Source organism: Ailuropoda melanoleuca, chromosome 2 (genome assembly GCF_002007445.2).
Source record: "Ailuropoda melanoleuca isolate Jingjing chromosome 2, ASM200744v2, whole genome shotgun sequence".
Taxonomy (NCBI): Eukaryota; Metazoa; Chordata; class Mammalia; order Carnivora; family Ursidae; genus Ailuropoda; species Ailuropoda melanoleuca.
This window is the reverse complement of record NC_048219.1, coordinates 107,909,060-107,934,436: the sequence shown is the minus strand read 5'-3', so window position 1 is coordinate 107,934,436 and position 25,377 is coordinate 107,909,060. Positions and strand designations below refer to the sequence as shown.

At 36.2% G+C, this 25,377-nt stretch overlaps 1 protein-coding gene and 1 pseudogene across 6 annotated transcripts in view; one reads left to right on the top strand and one right to left on the bottom strand.

The window, feature by feature from the left end:
• The window catches only part of ZRANB3 (zinc finger RANBP2-type containing 3), a 297,893-nt gene that overhangs the window by 87,138 nt on the left and 185,378 nt on the right, over positions 1-25,377 (top strand). The gene's annotated exons all lie outside the window — the stretch shown is intronic.
• LOC100484520 lies at positions 9,073-9,861 on the bottom strand (annotated as a pseudogene).

The window sequence follows — 25,377 nt, the reverse complement described above, 5'->3', positions numbered from 1 at the left end:
CTTTGATTTCTTTGTTGACTCATTTTCTGTTTAGTAGCATGTTATTTAGCTTCTGTGTGTTTCTGGCTTTTTGTTTTGTTTTGTTTTGTTTTTTTCTGGTAACTGATTTCTACTTTCATACCATTGTGGCCAGAAAAGATGATTCATATGATTCCATCTTCTTAAATTTATTGAGACTTGTTTTGTTTCCTGACGTGTGATCTGTCCTGGAGAATGTTACATGCTCACTTGAAAAGAATGTGTATTTCGCTGTTTTGAATAGGATGTTCTGTATAAATCTGTTAAGTTCATCTGGTCTAATGTGATATTCAAAGCCACTATTTCCTTTTTATTTTCTGTCTGGATTATCCTTTGATGTAAGGGGTTTAAGTTTTTTGGTACTGTTATATTATTGTCAGTTTCTCCCTTTATATCCATTAATATGTTCATTATGTATTTAGGTGCTCTTCTGTTAGAAGCATAGATATTTACAATCATTATATCCTCTTGTTGGGTTTATTCCTTTATCATTATGTAATGCCCTTCTTTGTCTCTTATTACAGCCCTTGTTTAAAAGTCTATTTTGTCTGATATATGTATTTCTACCCCAGGTTTTCTTCTGTTGCCATTTGCATGGAATATCATTTTCCTTCCTTTCAGCTTTCAGTGTTTATCTGTGTTTGGGTCTGAAGAGAGTGTCTGGTAGGACCGTATAGATGGATCTTTTTTTTTTTTTTTAAATCTGTTCGTTACTATGTGTCTTATGATTAGATCATTTAGTCCATTTACATTTTAAGTAGTTACTGATAGATATGTACTTAGTGCTATTTTGTTTATTGTCTCCTGATTCTTCTTCTAGTTCTCTGTTCCTTTCTGGTTCTCTCGTACTCTTCTTTTGTGATTTGATGGCTTTCTTTAGTGGTATGCTTGGAGTGTTTCTCTTTTTTGTGTGTGTATCTATTATAGATTTTTGATTTGTGATTACCATCATGTTCGTATATAACATCTTGTAAATGCATAGCTATCTATTTTAAGTTCATGGATGCTTAGTTTGAACACATTCTAAAAGTACTACATTTTATTTCCCCCTTCCTTGCTATATGTATTTGATGTCATAATTTACATCTTTTAATATTGTGTATATCTTAATTAATTGTTGTAGGTAAAGCAACTAGTATAGACATAATTAAAATGACTACTTTTGTCTTTTTACATTCATACTAGCTTTATAAATAATTGATCAATTATCTTTAGTATATGTTTCCTTTAGCACTGAAATTATTTCTTCTGTAATTTTCTTCTAGTTGTGACTTTTTCTTTTTGTTAAAATTTATTTATTTATTTGAGAGAGAGCAAGAGTGCACGTGTGAGTGTAAGGAGGGGCAGGTAGAGGGAGAGGGGAAAGAATCTCAACCAGACTTCCCTCTGAGCACAGAGCTGGATGCGGGGCTTCATCTCACTGCCTGAACTGAAATCAAGAATTGGACACTTAACCCACTGAGCCACCCAGGGACCCCTAGTTGTGGCTTTTTCTTCTCTGCTTAAAGAAGTCCCTTTAACATTTATTTTTAAGGCTGAGTTACTGTGATAAACCCCTTTCACTTTTCTTCTTCTGGAAGACTCTTTATCTCTCCTTTACTTCTGAATGATAACCTTCCCAGGTAGATTATTCCTGGTTGTGAGTTGTAACTTGCAAAGTTTCTGTGAAAAATCTGGTGATAGCCTTATGGCAAGGAGGGGGTCTTCTGTACATAACTAGTTGCTTTTCTCTTGCTGCTCTTAAGGTTCTCTATTTTAATATTTTCACGTTTTTGTTATGTGTCTTGGTGGTGATCTCTTTGAGTTCATCTTGTTTGGGACTGTCCATGGTTCCCTACCTGATTGTGGGTTTCCTTCTTCAGATTAGCGAAATTTTCAGCCATTATTTTTTCAAAAAGTTTTCTGCCTCTTTCTCTCTCTTCTCCTTCTGGGAGCCCTATAATGTGAATGTTAGTATACTTGATGTTGTTTCAGTGGTCCTTTAACCTACCCTTATTATTTTTTTAATACATTTTTTTCTTTTTGTTGTTCGCCTTAGATGATCTCCAGTAGCCTATTTTCCAGGTTGCTGATCTATTCTATATCATCTAATCTCCTGTTGAGTCCCTCGAGCGTATTTTTCATTTCAGTTATTGAGTTATTCAGCTCTAATTGGATCTTTTTTATATTTTCACTCTTTTTGTTGAAGTCCTTGATGAATTCAAACCCTCTTCTCTCAAGTCTGGTGAACATCTTCATGATCATGACTTTGAATTCTTTATCAGCTAGATTGCTTATCTCCATTTTGTTTAGTTATTTTCTGAGGTTTAGTTTTATTCTTTCATTTGCAACATGTTCCTCTGTCTTTTCTTTTTTGTCTGTGTTTGTTAGTATGTATTAGCTCAGCTATGTCTCTTTATCTTGAAGTTAGTGGTCTCATATACGAGCACCCCTTGGGCCCTAGGAGCTCCATCCCCCCTGGTCACCAGAACCAAGCACTCCAGAATTGTCCCATGTGTGGGCTGTGGACTGCTGCCATTGCATTGATGGGTGGGGCTGGCTACTGTGGCTTGCTGTAGGTGCTGTGAGCTGGCTATTGGGTGGGGTTAGCCCCCCTACAGCTGGCTGAGAGGCCTTGATGCAGCTGCTATTGATGTGCTGATGAGTGTGGCACCCCGCCCCCCCATGGAGTTGCTTTGGAGGGTGCAGAGTCTTTTTTTTTTATAATAATAATTTTTTATTATGTTAGTCACCATACAGTATATCCTTAGTTTTTGATGTAGTGTTCCATGATTCATTACTTGCATATAACACCCAGTGGCTCCATGCAATATGTGCCCTCCTTAATACCCATCACCGGCCTATCCCAGTCCCCCACCCGCCTCCCCTCTGAAGCCCTCAGTTTGTTTCCCAGAGTCCATAGTCTCTCATGGTTCATTCCCCCTTCTGTTTACCCCCGCTTCATTCTTCCCTTCCTTCTCCTAGCGATCTTCCTGCTATTTCTTATGTTCTATAAATGAGTGAAACCATATCATAATTGTCTTTCTCTGCTTGTCTTATTTCACTTAACATAATCTCCTCCTCCAGTCCCGTCCATGTTGCTGCAAATGTTGGGTAATCGTTCTTTCTGATGGCTAATATTCCATTGTATATATGGACCACATCGTCTTAATCCAGTCATCTGTTGAAGGGCATCTCGACTCCTTCCACAATTTAGCTATTGTGGACAACGCTGCTATGAGCACTGGGGTGCACATGGCCCTTCTCTTCACTACGTCTGTATCTTTGGGGTAAATACCCAGTAATGCAATTGCTGGATCATAGGGTAGCTCAATTTTTAACTTTTTAAGGGACCTCCACACTGTTTCCCAAAGTGGCTGTACCAACTTGCATTCCCACCAACAGTGTAAGAGGGATCCCCTTTCTCCACATCCTCTCCAACATTTGTTGTTTCTTGCCTTGTCAATTTTTGCCGTTCTAACTGGCGTAAGGTGGTATCTCAATGTGGTTTTGATTTGAATTTCCCTGGGATGCAGGGGTGGTTCAACATTCACAAATCAATCAGTGTGATAGATCATATCAACAAGAAAAGAGCCAAGAACCATATGATCCTCTCAATTGATGCAGAAATAGCATTTGACAAAATACAACATCCGTTCCTGATTAAAACCCTTCAGAGTGTAGGGATAGAGGGTACATTCTTCAATATCATAAATACCATCTATGAAAAGCCTACAGCAAATAATGTTCTCGATGGGGAAAAGCTGAAAGCCTTTCCCTTAAGATCAGGAATACAACAAGGATGCCCACTCTTGCCATTATTATTCAGCATAGTACTAGAAGTCCTTGCAACAGCAATGAGACAACAAAAAGGGATAAAAGGTATCCAAATCGGCAAAGAAGAAGTCAAACTGTCTCTCTTCACAGATGACATGATACTCTATGTGGAGGGTGCAGAGTCTTGGCCAGGGCTGCCCTGTGGGTGTGGCAGTGTGGTACTCACTTTGAGCATTGTTGTTTTCGGGTTTGGTGGTCCCCACTGATACTGCCTGCCAGGTTTGGTGAGACAGGAGTTCTTTGGAGGGGTGCCAGCCTGGGCGGGCTGGTGAGCTGGGTGAGTTCACAGGAGAAATCCAGCATGGGGACAAGTGGTGTTAACCGTGTAGGGAGAGGGTGCCACAAGTGGCACCCCTCTGCATTGGGCTAGGTAGGCTGAATGAGGGAAGAAAAATGGTACTTATTAGCCCTTCCATTTTTGGAGAATGTTCCTGCAGATCCCTCTGCCCCTCTTGCATACTCTCTAAAATTACTTAATAAATCTTTCTCACATGTGACCCAGGCACTTTTCAAATTTCTCCTTCTCTGCTGTGTTTCAGAACGAGTGATACTGTGTAGTATCCTTTAAAACAGAGTCAGTTTCCAATAACCTTCTGGCTCTCCTGGAGTAAAGCCCTGCTGACTTTCACAGCCAGATATTGTGGGGGCTCTTCTTCCTGGTGCAATTGCCAGGCCAGGAAGGGAGGCTGCCTGATGTGGTGCTTAAAGCCCTCACTCCTCAGGTAGCTTATGATATCTTTCCTGCTTGTGTGTCACTGTGCAGGGAGTTTGGTTCCTGATCATTCAACTTGAAATTTTGGAGTAAAAAAAGCATTTCCATTTTTATTACCTTTTCAGAGCATTAAATTCCCCATTTTCATATATTTGAATGACTATTTATTTTTAAAATTCCTTTAGAAATATTTGAATTCTTATTTTTTATTATGGTCTATTTGGGATTATTTTGGCAGTTAAGATCCCAGTTGTGTAATTGAGAGATGCTTATATATATTATTTTTGTATCTTTGATTTCTTTCTAGCTTCATTTTTCTTATTCTAATATTCTCTTGTTACTTTTTTAATTTTTAAGGAGACTCTCTAATCTTTAAAATTACATGAATATTGTCTTTTCAAAGATTTTTAAATAATATCACTAGTTGGGATCATATCAACATCTTTTTTTCTAGTACTGTGATGATTTATTTATTAAAAAAATTTTAAGGAAAAGTTTATTCAAGTATAATTTACGTATAGTAGAATTCACCCTTCTAAAGTGTACAGTTCAGTGTTTGGATAAGTTTATACAATTTTGTAACCACCACCAAAGTCAAGATAGAGAAGACTTCCATTATCCTAGGCTGCTCCCTTGTACCCTTTTGTGAACAGTCACGTCTTGCAAATAAAACCTATCACAACAACTGATTTGTGTGAATAAACAAAATTATTCTAAACTGCCATATAAATGGAGTCATACAATATGTAACATTTTATGCCTGTCTTCTTTTATTAGCATAATACTTCTGAGATTGATCCATTTGTTGAATGTATCATTCCTTTTTATTGCTGAGTAGTAGTCCATTGTATGGGTGTACCAACATCTATCTAGCCATTTGCCTGTTGATGGACACTTTGGATTGTTTATAATTTTTCATGGCTATGAGTAAAGCTACTATAAATGTTCACATGCAGGTCTTTGTGTGGGCATGTTTTTATTTCTTTTGTGTAAATACTCAGGGGTGGGTGGGATTGCTATGACATATGGCAAATTTATGTTTAACTTTATAAGAGACAACTGTACTGTTTTTTAAAGTGGGTGTATATTTTTGATTTGCACCAGCAAATATATGAGGGTTCCAGTCACTCTGCATCCTTGCCAAGATTCGGCCTTCTAAATCTTTTTAATTTTATTCATTTTACTAGTTGTGTAATTGTATCTTATTGTGGTTTTAATTTACAGTTCTCAGATGACTAATGATATTGAGCACAGTTTTGTGTGCCTCTTGGCCATCTGTACATCTTTTTGGTGAAATATCTATTCAGATCTTCTGTCCATTTTAATAATTGTATTATCTTCTTATTGAATTGTGTTATTTATATATTCTGGATTCAAGTCTTTTGCTGGCTAGTACATACACGTTCTCCTAGCCTGTGACTTATCGTAGTGTCTTTTGAAGAACAGATGTTAATTTTAATGAAGTCCAATTTATCAGCTTTTTGGTGGTTTGTGCTTTTTGTGTCTTATCTAAGAAAAATACTAATTCAATATCACACTTTTTTTGTTTTCTTCCACAAATTTATGTATTTTATTAAGATTTTATTTATTTATTTTAGAGAAAGAGAGAGCATGAGTAGAGGGAGGGCAAAAGGAGAGGGAGAGAGAATCTCAAGCAGTCTCCACACTGAGCACAGAGCCCAATGCAGGGCTTGATCTCATGACTCCAAGATCAGACCTGAGCTGAGACCAAGAGTTGGACACTTAACTGATTGAGCTACCTAGACGTACCCACAAATTTGTATTTTTATCTCTTACATGTAGTTCTTTAATGCATTTTAACTTAAATTTTGTATATTTTTATATATGGTATGAGGTGGAGGTTGAGGGTTTTGTTTTGTTCTGTTTTCCATGTCCAGTTACTCTAGTACCATTTGTTGAGAAGTCTGTCCTTTCTCCATCAAATTACCCTGGTATTTTTGTTGAAAATCAATTGACCATGTATGTATGCGTATATTTCTCGACTCTATTCTGTTCTATTGATTCATACACCAACTTTAGACAAACACCACATTGCTTTAATTATTATAGTTCTATAATAAGACTTAAAATTGGTTTATTCTTACCATGGGAAAACTAGTATTGAGCTGATATTTTTCCATCTATACATTCTTCCCATTGGTCCTATGATCCTGTTGGTGCTATTATTCTAGAATGTCCTCTAGAATAAGATTACCTCCTATTTTATATGACAGTCTTTCATCTATTTGAATAAATAAATGTTCATACAGTTTAATTTGGACTAAGCCTCCACAGGCTCAAGATCTTTTAAATTTAGGACTTTTGTTGTCATTTTAGCAAAAGAGCTTACCATAAATTAGGAACTCAGTAAATATTTGTTGGAATTGAATTGAACTCTCTGTGGAATAACTGTTCATTTGTATCCTTAAAGTAGGTTACTTGAGTTCAGCAGAGCAAAGAAAGCATGGTTCCTGTGACATTAATTTCATTAGGAAACTATGGTTCTCTTAAGAAATAAGTCTTTCTGGATAATTGATTGCTTGCAGCTTTTTTATTTTCCAGTTTTAAACATTTTCTATTAAGTTATTTTCATATTTTGTGCTAGGCACTGGTTGGGCCAATTCAATATGGAAGCTCAACTTTCTTTAGTTGGGGAACTTTAAAAATTGTTAATATCAGTATTGTTTATATCCTCCTTGTTTTCTCTTTTTATTCTTTACACATTATTCAGATATTGGATGTCTAGAGTTGGTCTTCTAATATTCTTTTTTCTTTTTTCCTGTTTTCAACTCATCATCTTTTTACCCTTTGTGAGAATTCTCCTCTACTGTATCTTTCTGTTCTGTTAACCTTTTGATCTCTGGTATTATTTTTTTATTTTCAAGAGCTATTTTTTGTTCTCTGAGTATTTCCTCTTACTAGCACACTATTCTTCATAGGTGATATCTCCTCTCTAAAAATATTAATGACAATTTTTCTTGAATTAATTTCTTCTTAAATAGTCATGATTTTCTTCAACTTGCTTTCTTTCAGTATGTTTTGAATATTATCTGTCTTTAATATTATTAGTTTTTCTTAAATGTCCAGTGATCTTTCTCTGTCTAGTGATACACTCTGCTTCACTCACTCCAGAGGATAAACTCAGACCTTTGATAGAGTGTGGGAGGACATTGTATCAAGTAGGGAATCTGGGAGTTTAACTATTTTATAAGCTTTTAACTAATCACACTGTTTTCTTCCCTATTTTTACCCTACTTGCAAAAGTACCTTATTCTGCCACTTTCTGAGCTCTTTAGGGGTTCCTCAGTGCCAGTTAAGTTGCTTTTCAGCTTTATTTTCTGTTGAAGTAGGATTTCACTTTTTGGTCTGCTGAGGTGCTTTTCAGTTGTTCATCAGGTTTCACCTTCTGAAATTTGCTTGCTGTTTTCTCCCTCTGTCCTGTGGGTTTATATTTTTTAAAGAAAAAACATTTATTGTCATGTTAAGATGGATTCACTGTGATGAAGAAAGAAGAAAGATTTCTACTTGAAGATGATATTTGAACATATAATGTAGCTTTGCTTCTTCTTAAAACCTCTCTTTAATCAGAAACCTTTCTTCATTTCTTTAGCCAGAAACCTAATTCTTTTTTTTTTTTTTTTAAGAGAGGTAGAGAGGTGGAGGAAGGAGCAAAGAGAGGGGGAAAGAGAACCCCAAGCAAGCTCCATGCCCAGTGCAGAGCCTGACACAGGGCTCAGTTTCACAACCCTGAAATCATGACCTGAGCCAAAATCAAGAGTCAGACACCTAACTGACTAAACCACCCAGATGCCCCCAGAAACCTAATTCTAATCTGAGGGGTTTTTTTTATGCTGTAAATCATCATTTTCATTATTAACTTTGATTACATATTACATATTACGTATGTGGTAGCTATGCTTTCAGTAAGATATTCTGCTGCTCTAAAGACCTAGAACAAGAGTGAGGCTGAAGTTACCTTTCAGCCTTTTTCCCTACCTACTCCTGCCCCCCCCCAACAAATATAGAGAAGAAGACATACACACTTAGGGTCATTCTTTTCCTCTTAGCAGAAGTAGCTTTTTCTCCATATCTTGAACATGCATACTTTTGGTAACTTTTGAGAGTGGCACCATTAAGCATCACGGCCATTTTACGTGCTTATTCGTAATTTCATCTCTTGGTTTCTAATTCTTGTTTTCTGCTATTAAGGGTATCATGTTCTGTGGGACACATTTTATTGCTTTCTTTTACCTGATTTCTCTCTTCCTTTTAAAAAGAAAATTCTCTCTTAATTTGTCACTTCCTTTACTGATCATTTCTCCTTGATTTTTTTTTTTTAAAGTAAAATGGCTGGCTCCCATGGATCTAACCAGCCAATTAAAGTATTTCCCCTAAAGTGCTGAAAAACAGCTAATGCATTGCATATACTAACTGAATCTTTATTTATTTATTTATTTATTTATTTTCATACTGTATGATCCTTAGTTAAGTAGAAAGACTTCCAATCACATCATCTAGGGACCATTTTACCCACTGCTCTGATTGGCCACCAATCTCTTGTCTCTCTCTTTAGCAATGGTGAGGCAGATACCCTTTCCATAGGGAAGAGAAATCCATGGTTTGTTATCTTTGCCAATAACAAAAATGTTGGAGAGGCGGTGGCAAAGCTGTTGCTATTGGCATCTTTCACGGGAACTACATCAAAAGAACCAGAGTGTCTCTCTCAATGGGTGATCACACCAATTCTTCCCAGGTTAGTACCTCCAGTTAACCATACACAGATTACCAGTATCAAACTTCATGAAATCAGTAATCTTTCCAGTCTCCAAATCAATCTGAATGGTGTCATTCACCTTGATTAGGGGATCAGAGTAGCAGATGGTGTAAGCATCATGGGTTACCAGATGAGGGATTCCTTTTGTCCCCACAAAGATCTTTCTCACTTCGCAAAAATTACACTTCACAAAATGCCTCCTCAGGTGTAATCCGATGAAGAGCAAAGTGACCCTTGGTGTCATAGATCAGATCTCAGTCTTGTTAATACTGATGACATCCGTAAAACCAACAGGGTAGGTTATATCAGTTTGGATCTTGCCATCAATCTTAATAAAATGCTGCATACAGATCTTCTTTATCTCATCTCCTGTTAGGGTATACTTAAGTCTGTTCCTTAGGAAAATGTTGAGAGGGAAACATTCTCTCAGCTTATGGGGACCAGTGGATGGATGAGAGGCAAACACACTAGTCATTTTATCCAGCAGCCAGTGCTTTGGAGCTGTTACTTGCTTCATATGCTTCTTGGGACCATGAGCCATGGCTGGACTAGGACTGCATATTTAATCTTCAGTTGTCACTTGCATTGGTTGGTGGTTCCATTTCCAAAGGAGATCTCTTTGTTGATAGCATGATTTGAGAGGGGCCTATGTCTAGGTTTGATAAAGGGTATCTTACCTGTGTCTAGGTAAGATAAAGGTTTTAAAAAATAATCCATTTATGTTCTTTAATGATCATACATGTATAAGGAATTACACTAACAAGGCATGAAAGATTTTACAGTGTGAAGTTTCCCTTTTCCTTCCATCTGCTCTCTAAGCCCCCCAGTCCTTCAAGTCCCCTCCCTGGAATTAACCATTGGAACCACATATTTCTATAGCTCTTTAGAGATGTCTGAATTTATAAGCATTTACATGCATATAGGTCAACAATGTAGTGTTTTTACTCTTGCTACTTTTACTCAGCGTACTACTGGAATTCCCAGCCAGAGCAATTAGGAAACAAAAAGATAAATAAAGGGCATTGAAATTCAAAAGGAAAACATAAAATGATCTCTGTTGGTAGATGATATGATCTTATAAATAAAAAACCTAGGGTGCCTGGGTAACTCAGTCAGTTAAGCGTCTGTCTTCAGCTCAGGTCTTGATCTCAGGGTCCTGGTATCCAGTCCCACATCGGGCTCCCTGCTCAGTGGGGTCTGTTTCTCCCTTTCCCTCTATCCCTCCCCCTTGCTTGTGCTTTTGCTCTCTCACGCTCTCCCTCAAATAAATAAATAAAATTTTAAAATAAAAAACCTAAAGATTCCACAGTAAAACTATTAAAACCAAAAAAGTAAAGTTGTAGGATACAAAATCAATATACAAAAATCAATTGCACTTCTATACAGTGAACTATCAGTAAGAGAAATTAAATAATCCCATTTACAGTAGTGTCAAAAAGAGTAAGATACTTAGGAATAAATTTAAGGACATGAAAGATCTGTACACAAAACTGTAAGACATTATTGAAAGAAATTGAAGAAAACACAAATAAATGAAAATATATCTTGTGTTCATGGATTAGAAGAATTAATATTGTTCAAATGTCCATACTACCCAAAGCAATCTACAGATTCAATGCAGTCTGTCAAAAATCCAATGGCATTTTTCACAGAAATAGGCAAAACTACCCTAAAATTCAAATGGAACCACAGAAGACCTTGAGTAGCCAAAGAAATCTTGAGAAGAACAAAGCTGGCATCATCACAGTCTTTATTTTAAATTGTATCAGAAAGCTGTTGTTATCAAAACAAATAAAAACAGGCACAATAAACCAATGTAACAGAATAAAGAGCCTAGAAATAAAGTCCTGCATATATAGTCAACTAATCTTCAACAAAGTCACTAAGAATACACAATAGGGAAAAGATAACCTCTTCAGTAAATGGTATTGGGGATAGTAGTTATCCACATGCAAAAGAATGAAAATGAATCCTTTTCTTTTTTTTGAGAAGATTTTATTTATTTGAGGGCGAGAGCGAGAGAGAGCATGGGCTGGGAGAGAGGCAGATGGAGAGGGAGAGGCAGACTCCCTGCTGAGGGGGGGAGCCCTACATGGGGCTCGATCCCAGGACTCTGGGATCGTGACCTGAGCTGAAGGCAGACGCTTAAGCGACTGAACCACCCAGGCATCCCCCTTTTCTTACCTCATACATAGAAATCAACCCAAAATGGCTTAAAGACTCACATATAAGATCTGAAACTATAAAACTCCTAGAAGAAAGCATAGGAGGTAAGTTCCTAGACATTGATCATGGTGATGATTTTTGGGGGGGGGGCAACAAAAATAAACCAGCAGGACTACATCAAACTAAAAAGTTTCTGCACGGCAAAGGAAACAAAGTGAAAAGGAGCCTATGGAATGGGAGAAAATATTTCCAAACTGTATATCTATTAAAGGATTTATATCTAAAATATATAAGAAACACCTTCAACTCAATACCAAAAAACAAATTACCTGTTCAAAAAATGGGCTAAGAACTTGAATAGACTTTTTTTTTAAGATATACAAATAGCCAATAGGTACATGAAAATGTTCTCAACCTCACTCTTCTTCAGGGAAATGCAAATAAATCAAAATCACAATGAGTTATCGCCTCATAGCTGCTAGGAGAGCTATTACTAAAAAGTTAAAAGATTTAAGAAGTGTTTGTGAGGTTGTGGAGAAAAGGTAACCTTTGTGCACTGTTGGTAGCATTATAAATTGGTGCAGCTATTATGGAAAACAGTATGGAGGTTCCTCAAAATATTAAACATAGAACTACCACATGACACAGCAATCACAGTTCTGGGTCTATATCTAGAGGAAATGAAATCACTATCCGGAAGAGATATTTGCACTCCCATATTCATTGCAGCATTATTCACAGTAGCCAAGATAAAATAGCCATTGTTAGTGGATGACTATAGAGAGAAAATGTTGGTGGTTTACACACACACACACACACACACACACACACACACGAGTATATTATTCAACCTTAAAAAAGAAATTAGTCCTGCCATTTGTGACAACATAGATGAAATGAGAACATTATGCTGAGTGAAATAAGCCAGACATAAAAAGAGAAATAATGCTTAGTCTCACTTATACGTGAAATCTAAAAAAAGTCAAACTCAATGTAATGGAGTATAATGGTGGTTACTGGGATGTAGGGAAAAGAGATGGTGGTCAAAGTGTACAAACTTTCAGTTGTAAGATGAATAAGTTCTGAAGCCCTGAAACATAGCATGGTGACTATAGTTAATAATCATATCTTGGATACTTGAAATGTTAAGAGGGTAGATTTTAAGTGTTCTCACCACATACACACAAAAATGGTAACTGTGTGAGGGAATGGATATGTTAATTAACTTGATTGTGGTAATCATTTTTATATATATAGTAGTTATATATATATAAAATATCAAAACATCTCATTGTATACCTTAACTATATTTAATTTTTATTTGTGAGTCATACCTCAGTAAAGCTGGAAAAAAGAAATACAGTGTTTTTAAACTACAATCTCAGATAGCATTAGGTTCTTAAGGGTACATTCAATAGGTGACATATTAACAAATGCCATCAACTAAAATTCATAGATTTTTTAAAATATGTTCAGGGCTGCGGGAACTAAGGCCACAGACTCAAGGTTTAGAGTAGCACTTACAAAGTTACACCGGGAAGTAATGGTGATGAGGAGTGTAAACTGTAGTTCTCCTCAATTCCTAGATTGGCTTTTTATAGATGTTCAATTTATATTCTTGAAAGAAAAGCATATAAGATTGATTAGGCAGCGAATTTTTTTCTAGGCACATTAAGTCACAAGATTATAATGTCAGAATGTTGTAAGAAATGTTATATTGCTTAATATTCTCTGTTGTTTTTATAATTGAGTTGTACTTTGAGTGCTAGTTCTAAAGAATACTGATAACATGCTTTTGAAAGAGAAAGATCTCAGTATTTGGCCAGAGGAAGTCAAGCACAAAATTTTATCAATTTGAGACACTTTTTCTCTAATTGGCTGTCTATGTGACATTGTAGCTCTTTCTATCCATGGCATCTGATTTCTTCCTCAACTATTATTTTGTATTTCCTCAATTGTGAATTTATAACAATTCTGTTTTTATACTCAAGCATGGTTCTTTGAACTTAGTCCCATAAAATTATATCTGTTGGTATGGGCTTTGCTCATTCTTCTGATAAATCCACATTTTGTTTCTTCATACTGTGTTAATAGAAAGGTTTTATTTATCAAGCCAAAGTCATAACCCTTTGGCGCTGTGCCAGAAGCTTCCTTTAGGTCATTAAAGATAGTTCATGAGTACATTCTAAGGCAGAGATTGGCAAACATTTTCTATTAAGGGCCAGATAGTAAATATTTTAGACTTTCAATGCCATACAATCCCTGTTACTACTACTCAGTTCTGTCTTAGTCACACAAAAGTAGCCATTAATAATATGTAAATGAATGAGCTAAACTGTATTCCGAAAAAACTTTATTTACAAAAATAATTGATAGGCCAGATTTGGCCTATGGACAGTAATTTGCAAACTCTTGTTTTAAAGAAGTCAGAATTCTTACTTTTAATTGTTCAGTACCGGGTTTTCATGTGGATTATAATCCAAAAAATAGTATTGTGAAAGTTTCTGGATTATCTGAATAACTACTTTATTCAGTTATGGGTATATTTGGTGCTGTTTTACATTTCAGCTTGAATGCGGCATTTGTCCTCCTGCACGTTCTCAGGCTAAATGCTTGTTATTGTGGATCACTGAATGAGTGGAGGTTTTTGCAATAGTTGGAATAGAGAAAAGTGAAATAATTGAGATGTCACCTGAAACATAGGAGTGTATGCATGCGGAGCATTATAGTAATAAGAGAACTGATTTTTCTAGCTTCCAAACTTTTAACTTTCATTATCAGTAACTGTGATAGTCAATATGAAATGAAGAACTTTTCTTCTTGAGTAGAGCCATGGCCATATACCTATCTGATACAGATTTCAATAAAAACTCAGAGTTGACTTGATCTGTATGCAGTAATGGCTACAGTAATCACTCTTACTTAAAATTGACCTTGGAATTTGTGGCAGAGCCTGAGATTGCTTTCCTAAATCCCTTGTTACCTTTTCCTTCACAAATATAACCCTGGGCATGGGGTCTGTGTGATCAGCTTAAACACCTTTTTCCAAACTCGATTTTGATTAAGAGTGGTTATGTGATACTGTGTGGCCAATGAGACAGCAGGAGAAGACACTGGATGGTGATTCAGAGAAAGCTTGTTAAAATAGAGTCAACTTGTTTGGCAGGTGTCCTTTTATCCTCTTCCCTTCTTCCTGTATCAAACATTGATGTTAAACCTGGAACTGTGCCAGCTATCTTTTGCCCTACCTGGAAGGACAAGAAGACTGTAGAGGTGACTCTGGTACTTGGCTGCTCCAATGTGGACTTAACTAACTCCAAACTTCCTGTTAAGGAAATGGAGGTATGGTGGTGGGTGAGGTGGAAAATAATCCTATCTATTTTAGCCATTATTATTTGGCTTTTTATATGTGCAAGTGGGTTCAAGTCTCTATCATTAAAGAAGGAAATTGAAACAATATGATAATAAATTGAGTTGTTTTTATTTTGTAGTTTATTCTTAGATTTATAAATGTGTTCTCATTTTTGAAATATTTTCAGGTTTTATTTATATATAATTCAATAAATCCAAAACCAGGCAAAAAAAGAATTCATAAATAAAGGTTAGTGTTCTATTTTATTCTGAGAGAAGCTCTCAATTTGTAATAAATTATTTAACTTATTTCTCTATCTACCTGTCAACATTTAAGTATCACTGATGTACATGTCTTTATTAACAAAGCAATTTTGATACTATGAATCATTTTTTCTACTTTTAAAATCACTTTAAATTAGCTCAAGCAGACCTAACTCACTCCTTAGTTTCTTTTTATATAAACTATATTTTGTTTGTAACTCTAATATATTCTAATGAATCTTACTGTCTAATTAAGCCCTAAAAATCTTCCACTAATTACTGTAGGAATAATCAACTTTTTTGACCTAAAGTTTTATAAACAAGAATAAATAATTGTGTAAAAGCTAGTTTGTGATATATTGGCCCAGTGGGAATTATTATACATACTGAAAATAATAATTCTCTCAAAACAGCTGATACACACCTTTTTTTAAAGCCATCTAGGCGAATGCAGAGATTTTTTTTCCTATTTTGCTCTTATTAGTAAAAGTTATGGGGCAATTTTGTGCTAATGAAGTCAGACTAATGAAGCACAATATTTTCAGGATATTATCAAGCATTAGGGACTAGTTTTTTTTTTTTAATACTCATGAACAGAAAAAGCAATTATTTTTAAAAACTTACTTGGTTTTTGGTATACACAAAGGATTTGTTCATATTACCCCACATCTTTTGGGTACCTTTTATGCCCTTTCTGTATGACTTGTGTTTCATAATGGGTAAAAAGAACTAAAATAAAACAAAACAACACATATCCTTTTAACTTTTTTTTTTTTTTGAGATTTTATTTATTTGAGAGAGAGAGAGAGAGTGCACATAAGCAGGGGGAAGGAGAGGGACAAGCAGACTCCCTACTGAGCAGGGAGCCCAATGCCAGGGTGGATCTTAGGACCCGGGGATCATGACCTGAGCTGAAGGCAGATGCTTAACCGCCTGAGCCACCCAGGTGCCCCTTTACTTGGTTTTCAAAGTCATAACAGGTGCAGCAGATGTGAGTTGATTTACTTAGTCTTTCTACTCTTCCTTCCCTCCTAACAGACCTAGAGTTCTTTAAGTACACATTCCCTGTGCTTCTGAACATTGGTTGGTAAAGATGAATTGTCTGGAGCTACTTGGGATGACAGAATAGAAAGATGGCATGAGTGGGCTACGGAATTAGCCACCCGGGAACCTTCCCACTCCTGAATTTCTTGTTATGAATTATGTGATATATTAATTATTTTTAGTGATTGAGCCATTTTGAGTTGAGTTTCTATTCTTGCATTGCATCCTAAAGGAAACATTGTTTATAAAACCAGTTTTTAAAGTCAGTCACATTTCCTTTTGTTTTTAATGCCTAAATTTGAAGCTCCTGTCCTCTGTAACTCCCCTATATCCGTTGCCAGTATTTAGTTACTGACAGTGAACATAGTTATTTGTTGAACAGAACTTATCACCAGCAAAGCAACAATAATGTTTTTATGGTATCTTTCCATTTACAAAGTACTCTCTTACCTCATTTTATCACAGCTCAGCCTACTTGCCTTAGTCATTTCATAAAATAGATGAGACGAAGAAGCTGGATATAGAGGTCTAAGATATATTTAATCATATACTTGCAAATAAAAGCATTGCTTTAAGCTTTTACAGAAATTCAGCAGACTGATTTGACATGCAATCAAAATACTGTTGTTTTGTAATTTTAATTTTGAACAGAAATTTCTGGTCAAGGGTAAGAATCATAAACTCAGATCAATTGTTTGAATAACACCTTTTGAAATTTTTGTATTATTTTATTTTATTTATTTCATTATGTCTAGGACTTACTTAGCTTTAGTTTCAAATATCAACATGTATAACATATCATAATAACTTCAGGATATCAAGGAAAAAAATGTCAAAATAAAGGTTTGTGGTTTTTTTTTTTTAAGATTTTATTTATTTCTTTATTTGACAGAGAAAGAGACAGCAAGAGAGGGAACACAAACAGGGGGAGTGGGAGAAGGAGAAGCAGGCTTCCCGCTGAGCAGGGAGCCCAACGCGGGGCTTGATCCCAGGACCCTGAGATCATGACTTGAGTGAAGGCAAATGCTTAACAACTGAGCCACCCAGGACCCCAAATAGAGGTTTAAATGTGAATCTGGAGCATATGCTAAAAGCCTTAGGTTCAGATTTAGGACTCATATGGGTATCACTTCAAAACTAGGAGAATGGATGATAGCCTTAGGAATAGAGGTAGACTACAAAGAGAAAATGACTATAAAGGTTGAACACTGAACCAGGTGGGTAGAGGTGGAGACATAGAGGAAAGAGACAGAAATGAGAACTAGGAGAACAGAGCATCTGGGAAGCCCAGGAGAGCTTTTCCAAGAAGTGGTTGTTGTATCCCAGACATCTATGAAGAGGCCACTCTAGAAGAGACCTGAACTTGAAGGTTCAGTTGACAAAGCAATGGAAACAAAGATTTTAAAAAATATATTTTTTAAAGATTTATTTATTCATTTGAGAGCGAGAGACAGAGCACAAGCTGGGGGAGAAGCAGAGGGGAGAGGGAGAAGCAGACTCACCACTAAGCTGGGAGCCTGACATGGGGCTCGATACCAGGACCTGGAGATCATGACCTGAGCCGAAGGCAGATGCTTAACCATCAGAGCCACCCAGGCACCCCTAAAAAAAATTTTTTTAAGATTTTATTTATTTATTTGACAGAGAGAGAGAGCGAGCCAGCGAGAGAGGGAACACAAGCAGGGGGAGTGGGAGAGGAAGAAGCAGGCTCCCAGGAGAGGAAGAAGCAGGCTTCCAGCGGAGGAGCCCCATGTGGGGCTGAATCCCAGAACTCTGGGATCACGCCCTGAGCCAAAGGCAGACGCTTAACGACTGAGCCACCCAGGCGCCCCTAAAAAAATATTTCAACCTCAGTTTTTTCCTTTTCTTTTTCATCCTGTTACATGCTATTTGTGTACTTTTGGGATTTTACACAAGATCAGGAAAGGTTATATCTAATGTTATTTTATATGTATATATATATTATATATAAATTATATTTATATAAATATATAATATTTATATATACACACACACACTTAAACAGAATGTTTCTAAAAAGCTACACAAGAAATTGGTAACTTTGTCATCTTCAGAGCAACTAATATCTGGGATACCCTCAATGAATAGAAATTGGAGAGAGACTTTCCACTTTTGTACCTCTTGAATCGTGTACATGTGGATATATATCCTGTTCAAAAAATAAATAATATTAAGGCTAAACAAAATAAAAGCCATTTTATTATGTTGAACTTTTATAGTTATGGGGGGAAGTATTTTGAGACTTTGCTCTGGCTGGAAAAATTATTATGATTTGATCTTCTGTAGCTTTGCCTCTAGGGAGAGTGCGTGGGGCTTGTTAAAGTTACATTAAGGTAGCACTGGTCAGTTATACATATATACTAAAGTGTAGTATGGGATATAATATGGTTTAGTTTATAAATGGTTGATTCTTCCTAAAGGGCAGATTGCATATAAATATCTAGAAGGTTAATATTTTCCCAGAGGAAATAGCCTAGTACTGAGGCCAAAGCATGCCTGGTAATTGACTAAGCAGATCTTGTGTTCAGGTACCGAGTCCTGATTTCTGCACTTAAGATTCCAAACATCTTACATATGTTCATCTTGCCTGTGTTCACCTCACTGAATTGTCAGTGTTACCAAAATTTTCTCTTGCTGTTCTCTTGCTGCAGTGGTACCAAAATATTCTTTTGCTGTTTTCTTTTTACAGACATGATATATTCAAGAAATATAACCCACCTTTTCAATAAGGTGGGTTTTTTAATATAGAGAAATTGGAGAAAAGCTTTGAGTTAAACACAAATTGTTCAGTTCTGTGAGTCATAGATTAGAAATTTAGCTGGTGGGTAAAATGATTCTCAGAAAAGTATAATGTTTAGCTTTCTGTCTTCTAGCTGTATGAAAATTTGAGTTAAAAATAGCAAACACTGAGCATGTGCATCCAAAGATATGGCTGCTGCAAACACTGGAATATATATGTCTTGATACTGTAAGTGGATGATTAATGTAAGGAGCCTCAAGGTTTTGGAACAACTCAGTGAAATGAAAAGTTGCTTTTTGATGTCTGTAGCCAAGCTGGATAAATTATAATTCAAGCAATTAACATGAATTTGAAACAAAGAATATTATTTATTTTTTGTAACATTGGAAAACTGAACTGCTTGTGTAATTCAGATAGAATTATATAGCTGTTGGCACATCAAACCAGGCTTGGCAAATACAATGGATACTCCTTTCAAGAAGGAAGTTTTCTTTTTAGCTGTAGGTTAAAGTCCCCGTAACACATTGTGTTTGCCATTTTCCAATGGGAGCAAAGGCTATTTTTATTTCTATGGATAACTGTGGTTATGGGTATAGTGTTTTGATTACAAAGTAGAATTTAGTTTCATCAAATATGGTGTAAAATTTCTCTGAAGTGAGAGATTATATTGGCCATTTTTTCCCTTTTTTAAATTATGGTAGCACAGTTAGGTCTTCATCAATCAGCTTCCTTGTTTTCTTTCGCACTATTGACTCCTTGCCCAGTCTTAAGGTTTCAGACACGTACTATAGCTACTGCCCTATTTTTAATCTTTTTTTTTTTTTTTGCTACCAAAGTTTCTTTTTAATTACTCTGTATCTGTTGACTCATTTTTTGCTGCCTACCATGTTTTTTTTAGTTGTGTTCAGTTAGCCACTGTGTGGTACATCATGTTTTTGATGTAGTGTGCATTGATTCATTAGTTGCATTTAATACCCAGTGCTCAGCACAGCTCGTGCCCTCCTTAGTACCCATCACCCTGTTACCCCCTCCCCCATCCTCCTGCCCTCTGAAACCCTCAGTTTGTTTCCTAGGGTGCATAGTCTCTCATGGTTCGTCTCCCTCTCTGATTTTTCCCCCTGCAGATTTCCTTCCCTTCCCCTATGGTCCTCTGTGGTATTGCTTATGTTCCGCATATGAGTAAAACCATATGATAATCATCTTTCTCTGCTTGACTTACTTCACCTAGCATAATCCACTCCAGTTCCATCCACGTCGATGCAAATGATGGGTATTCATCCTTTCTGATGGCTGAATAATACTCCGTGGTATATATGTACCACATCTTCTTTATCCATTCATCTGTTGAATGGCATCTTGGCTCCTTCCACAATTTAGCTATTTGCCCACCATCTTCTTAACCACTTTTGCATAATGCTTACAAGTAAGCTCCTGGTAACTTTTATGATGGCCTTTTAGCTGTCATCCTTTGCAACATCTTTGTGGCATTTGGACACTGTTAACCCATTTACTCTCTTGTGAATGTATTTCCCTTGGGCTTCTTAGACCCTGATCTTTGTTCTCTTCGAATACTTCTCTTCCTTCCCCCCCCCTTTTTTTTCTAAATGAGAATGTTTCCCAAAGTTCTAGCCATGAAAAATTCCTCTCCATCTTTTTACAATTTACACATGAGAACCCCATTCATTTCTGTTTTTTCTATGATCATCTTCATGCATAGATACTTTCTCATTTTTATTTATTGTCTTGACTTGATTCCTTAGTTTCTGATCCACACTTCTACCTGCCTGCTAGATATTTCACTCATAAGATTAATAAGATACTTACTGGGCTATTTATACTATTCTATGTTTTTAAAAAAGTCTTCTCTGGACCCTAGTTTTCCTGCCAACTACTACCATGTTTCTCTGCTTCCCTTTATAAGAAAATTCTTTGTTACGGTAAACTCTGTTTACTCTCTCCACTTCCTCTCTTCCCATTCTCTCCTGAACCTACTCAAGGGAGGCTTTTATCTCCTATCATTTCATCAAAGTTGTTCTTGTCCGAGTTGTGAATGATAGCTTCCCAGATAAAAGGTCAATTCTCAGCCCTCATTTTACTAGATTTTTTAGAAGCATTTACTATAGTTGTTCATTCTCCCCTTGTCAAAAAAAAAAAAAAAAAGTCTTCATTTGGCTTCTAGGGCATCACATTCCTCTTGTATCTTTTTACATTACTGAACACTCCTTCTCAGTCCTTTTTGCTGGATTCTTCTCCACTTTGTACCCCTATTTGTTGGAGTGCTGAAGGAGTCAGCCATAACTCTCTTCTCTTCTCCCTATACTCTTACTCCCTAGGTGATTTCATTTAGTCTCCTGACTTTAAAAATTATCTGTTTGGTGTTCTGCTTTAGAATAGTTTTAGTACCCCCTTTCCTTTATTACCTCTCTTTAATTTTTCACTGACAAATTTTCAGAATATGTATCTTCTGCTTCTAGAGTCCTTGTGTAGAATACACATCATCCATTAAATTCATACATATGAAGCTTCATTGCTGACTGGATTTCCTTTTTATCTTCTCCTGTTTTGAATCTGTGGTAAGGTGTGTTTTTGTTTGGTTATTTTCTTAAGTATTTTTCCTCCTCTGGTTTACTTGTGTTTTATAATCTTAGAGATATTGGGTGGCCTCAAATATCTTTTTGCCATTGCTTACAGAAAATGGGTATGTTGGCTAGATAAAAGATCCATGAGTTCTGCTTTCTGTTTGGGTAGTCTGGATCCTCCTTCATGATTTTTTAGCTTCTACTGTTGATGATGATAAGTCTAATGCCAGTCTTGGTTTTGCCATTTATGGATAGTTGTTCTTTCTGTCTGAACACTTAGAAGATTTTTTTAATTCTTTAGATTAATGATTTCATATGACTAGATATTTTTGTCTTTTCTCTTCAATCCAACCTGAAACTTTGTTACCCTTTCCAATTAGATGTTTTTTTCAACCTGGAGTACTTTTATTATTTATCTAATTGTTCCCTCTTTTTCACACGGTGTCTTTTCTCCTTTTGAACACCTGTTTTTCACATATTAATTTTCTGGGTCTATCCTTCAAGTAATTTTTCTTTTCTGTTACTATTATCATTTACTGAACTCTGTGTTCTGTGTTTTGAGATAAGCTTTGCACTTCATCTTCCCATCTGCTTAATTAGGTATCAATAACGATCTTTTTTTTAAATTATTGTGCTTATTTTAGTTTGAAAACGTGGTTTTAAGCTTCAGTGTGTGTGTTGTATTAGAAATTATGTAAATGCTCTAACAAATTTAGTGCAGGTGTTTATCTTTTTTAGTACTTCCCATTTTAATAGGTACATGTTCTGATTATTCAGTCTTATCTGTTCTTTCAAGTGTTGGAGCCTCTCACATGGTCAGTTGTTTTTCTATGATGGCTCATTGAAAATCATGTCTGGTTGTTGAACTGTCCTTAACCACAGAAATCCTGGAGTTCAGAATAGATACAGTGCCTGAAGTGTAAGGACAGTTAGTCCACCAGATACCTAAAGGAAGCCTAATGCTCTCTAATCTATTTGAACTGCACTCGTTCTAAAGTGGGGAAGACTCATCTGTTTCATGATAGAAAAATACAGCATATGCCAAGACATTGGAGGTAATCTTACCATGGGGGTCTTCAGATACCTGGAAGCCAAGTTATTCCAGTGATGCTGCTTTTCAGTAAGTTAGCCACCCATGGGATAATGTAATTGTACACATTTGCTCTGATGTTCCCTCAGTAGAGCCTTAAGATGTATAATAGCATGCAGGTCTCAGCAGCTGCTTAACTTTAGAAAGTTCAGGATCTTGGAGTTGGCATAGAGGGGGGGAAAAGCCACAGCCAAGTTGTCGTGTTTCAGAATACTTTTACTCATTCCAGTGCCATTTACATTCTGATGACTTTCAAATATTGTATCTCGTCCTTACCATTCCCCTGACACACATATCCAGTTACCTACTCAACAGTTCAACTTGGTAATCTAATGGATGCAAAGGTTGCATGTCCAATGCTTGATTGTCATTGCCAAAGCTACTTCTCTTGAGTCTTTCTTATCTCAGTGAATGGCATCTCAACCATTTTTTATGGTTAATTGCATAAGCCAGTATCTTAAGATTCATTCTTTTTTTTTTTTTTTTAAAGATTTTATTTATTTATTTATTTATTTGACAGAGATAGAGACAGCCAGCGAGAGAGGGAACACAAGCAGGGGGAGTGGGAGAGGAAGAAGCAGGCTCATAGTGGGGGAGCCTGATGTGGGGCTCAATCATAACGCTGGGATCACGCCCTGAGCCGAAGGCAGACGCTTAACCGCTGAGCCACCCAGGCGCCCCTTAAGATTCATTCTTGACTTCTCTCTTTTATTTTACACATCCTAATTAATCCACAAATCCTATTGGCTGTACTTTCAAAATGTACCTAAATTGATCACTTCTTACCACCTCCAGCACTCATCTGTACATCATTGTTTCCCTCCTGGTCTACTTCAGGTGCCTGCCTCCTTATTGTTCTTCCTACTTCTGCTCTTGCCCTCTACAGTTTATTCCCTATAAGCCAGAGTAATCTTTTTAAAAGGTAAAATTTTGCTTCCCTCCGAAGGATTCTAAGAAAATCCAAACTCCATGCAATTGCTTATAAGGGTCTCCATGCTATAAGGCTCTCCTGAACCTTCCAACCTTATTTTCTACCATTTTCTTGACTTAGTGCATGTTAGTCACATTAGCTTCCTTGTTCCTTCTTAATTACATCATAACCATCTTATCTCAGGGCCCTTGCCTTGCTGATCCCTTTATTTAAGAATACTCTTCTTCCAGATTTTCTCACAATTCCTTTCCTCATTAAATTCGTGTCGTGCTCATGTGAACAGACATTTCTCCAAAGAAGACAGACAAATTGCCAACAGACACATGAAAAAAAATGCTCAACATCACTTGGCATCAGGAAAGTAGAAATCAAAATCACAATGAGATACTGCTTCACACCAGCCAGAATGGCTAAAATGAACAACTCAGGAAACAACAGATGTTGGCAAGGATGTGGAAAAAGAGGAACCTTCTTACAATGTTGGTGGGAATGCTAACTGGTTCGGCCACTCTGGAAAACAGTATGGAGGGTCTTCCAAAAGTTAAAAATAGAACTACCCTATGACCCAGCAACTGCACTACTAGGTATTTTTCCAAGGGATACAAACATAGTGATTCAAAAGGGTACATGCACCACAGCATTTATAGCAGCAATGTCCACAATAGCCAAAGTATGGAAAGAGCTCCGATGTCTATTGACAGATGAATGTATGAAGAAGATGTGGTATATATATATTACTCAGCCATCAAAAAGAATGAACTCTTGCCATTTGAAATGACATGGATGGAACTAGAGGGTATTATGCTAAATGAGAGAAGGACAAATACCATATGATTTCACTTATATGTGGCATTTAAGAAACAAAACACAGGAGCATAGGGGAAGGGAAGGAAACATAAAAAAGGATGAAAACAGAGAGGGAGGCAAACCATAGGAGACTGTTAACTCTAGGTAACAGGGGGTTGCTGGAGGAGAGGTGGGTGAGGGTATGGGATAGTTGGGTGATGGACGTTAAGGAGGGCACTTGATGTAATGAGCACTGGGTGTTCTATGCAACTGATGAATCACTAAATTCTACCCCTGAAACTAATAGTACAGTATATATTAACTAAACTGAATTTAAATAAAAAAATTTTAAAAATTGAGTCTTGCTCAAATCTATTCATACTGCCTTATCATAAAGACTGTTCCCTACCATTCTATAGAACAAATCCTTTTCTATGTTGCCTATATCACCTTACCCTATTTGAGTTAGTTTTTTTTTTCATTAGCACCTATCACCACTTAAGCCATATATTTGCTTATTGCCTTCTTCTAGTCACCCTCTATGAAGAAAGAACTCTGTAATTCACTGCTATATCCCTAGCACTTAGAACAGTGCTAAGTACATAGTAGACAGTTAATATACACTTCAAGTGACATCTTTACCAAATTTGAGTTGCATTTTAAAATGAAAAAATATATATGCATATGGATCTTTGTGGAAATAAATCATGTTTTTCAAATTACTATTTTTTAATTTTCTGTTTCCTAGACTTGTTTGCAAAGCATGTAATATACTTTTTTACTTTTGAATAAGTTTTAAATTTCACTTCAAGTATTTGTATTTTATTTTTCTCTAAAAATACTTTTATGTAACCTGACTTTTTTTTCTAATATTGAAATTCCATTTTACCTATAAGTTATCCTTTGATAGTATATTTATTACCAAATCCTAAGTTTTGTTTTATTTTAAAAGAAATCTTACAAAATTGTGTGATGTTAAGACCATTGAGAATAAAGGAAGAAGAGAATGGAAATAAGTACTTTATTCCTTTCTAATTATAATATTCTAGTGTTTTCTAGGTTGCCTGGAAATCCTCTCAATTACA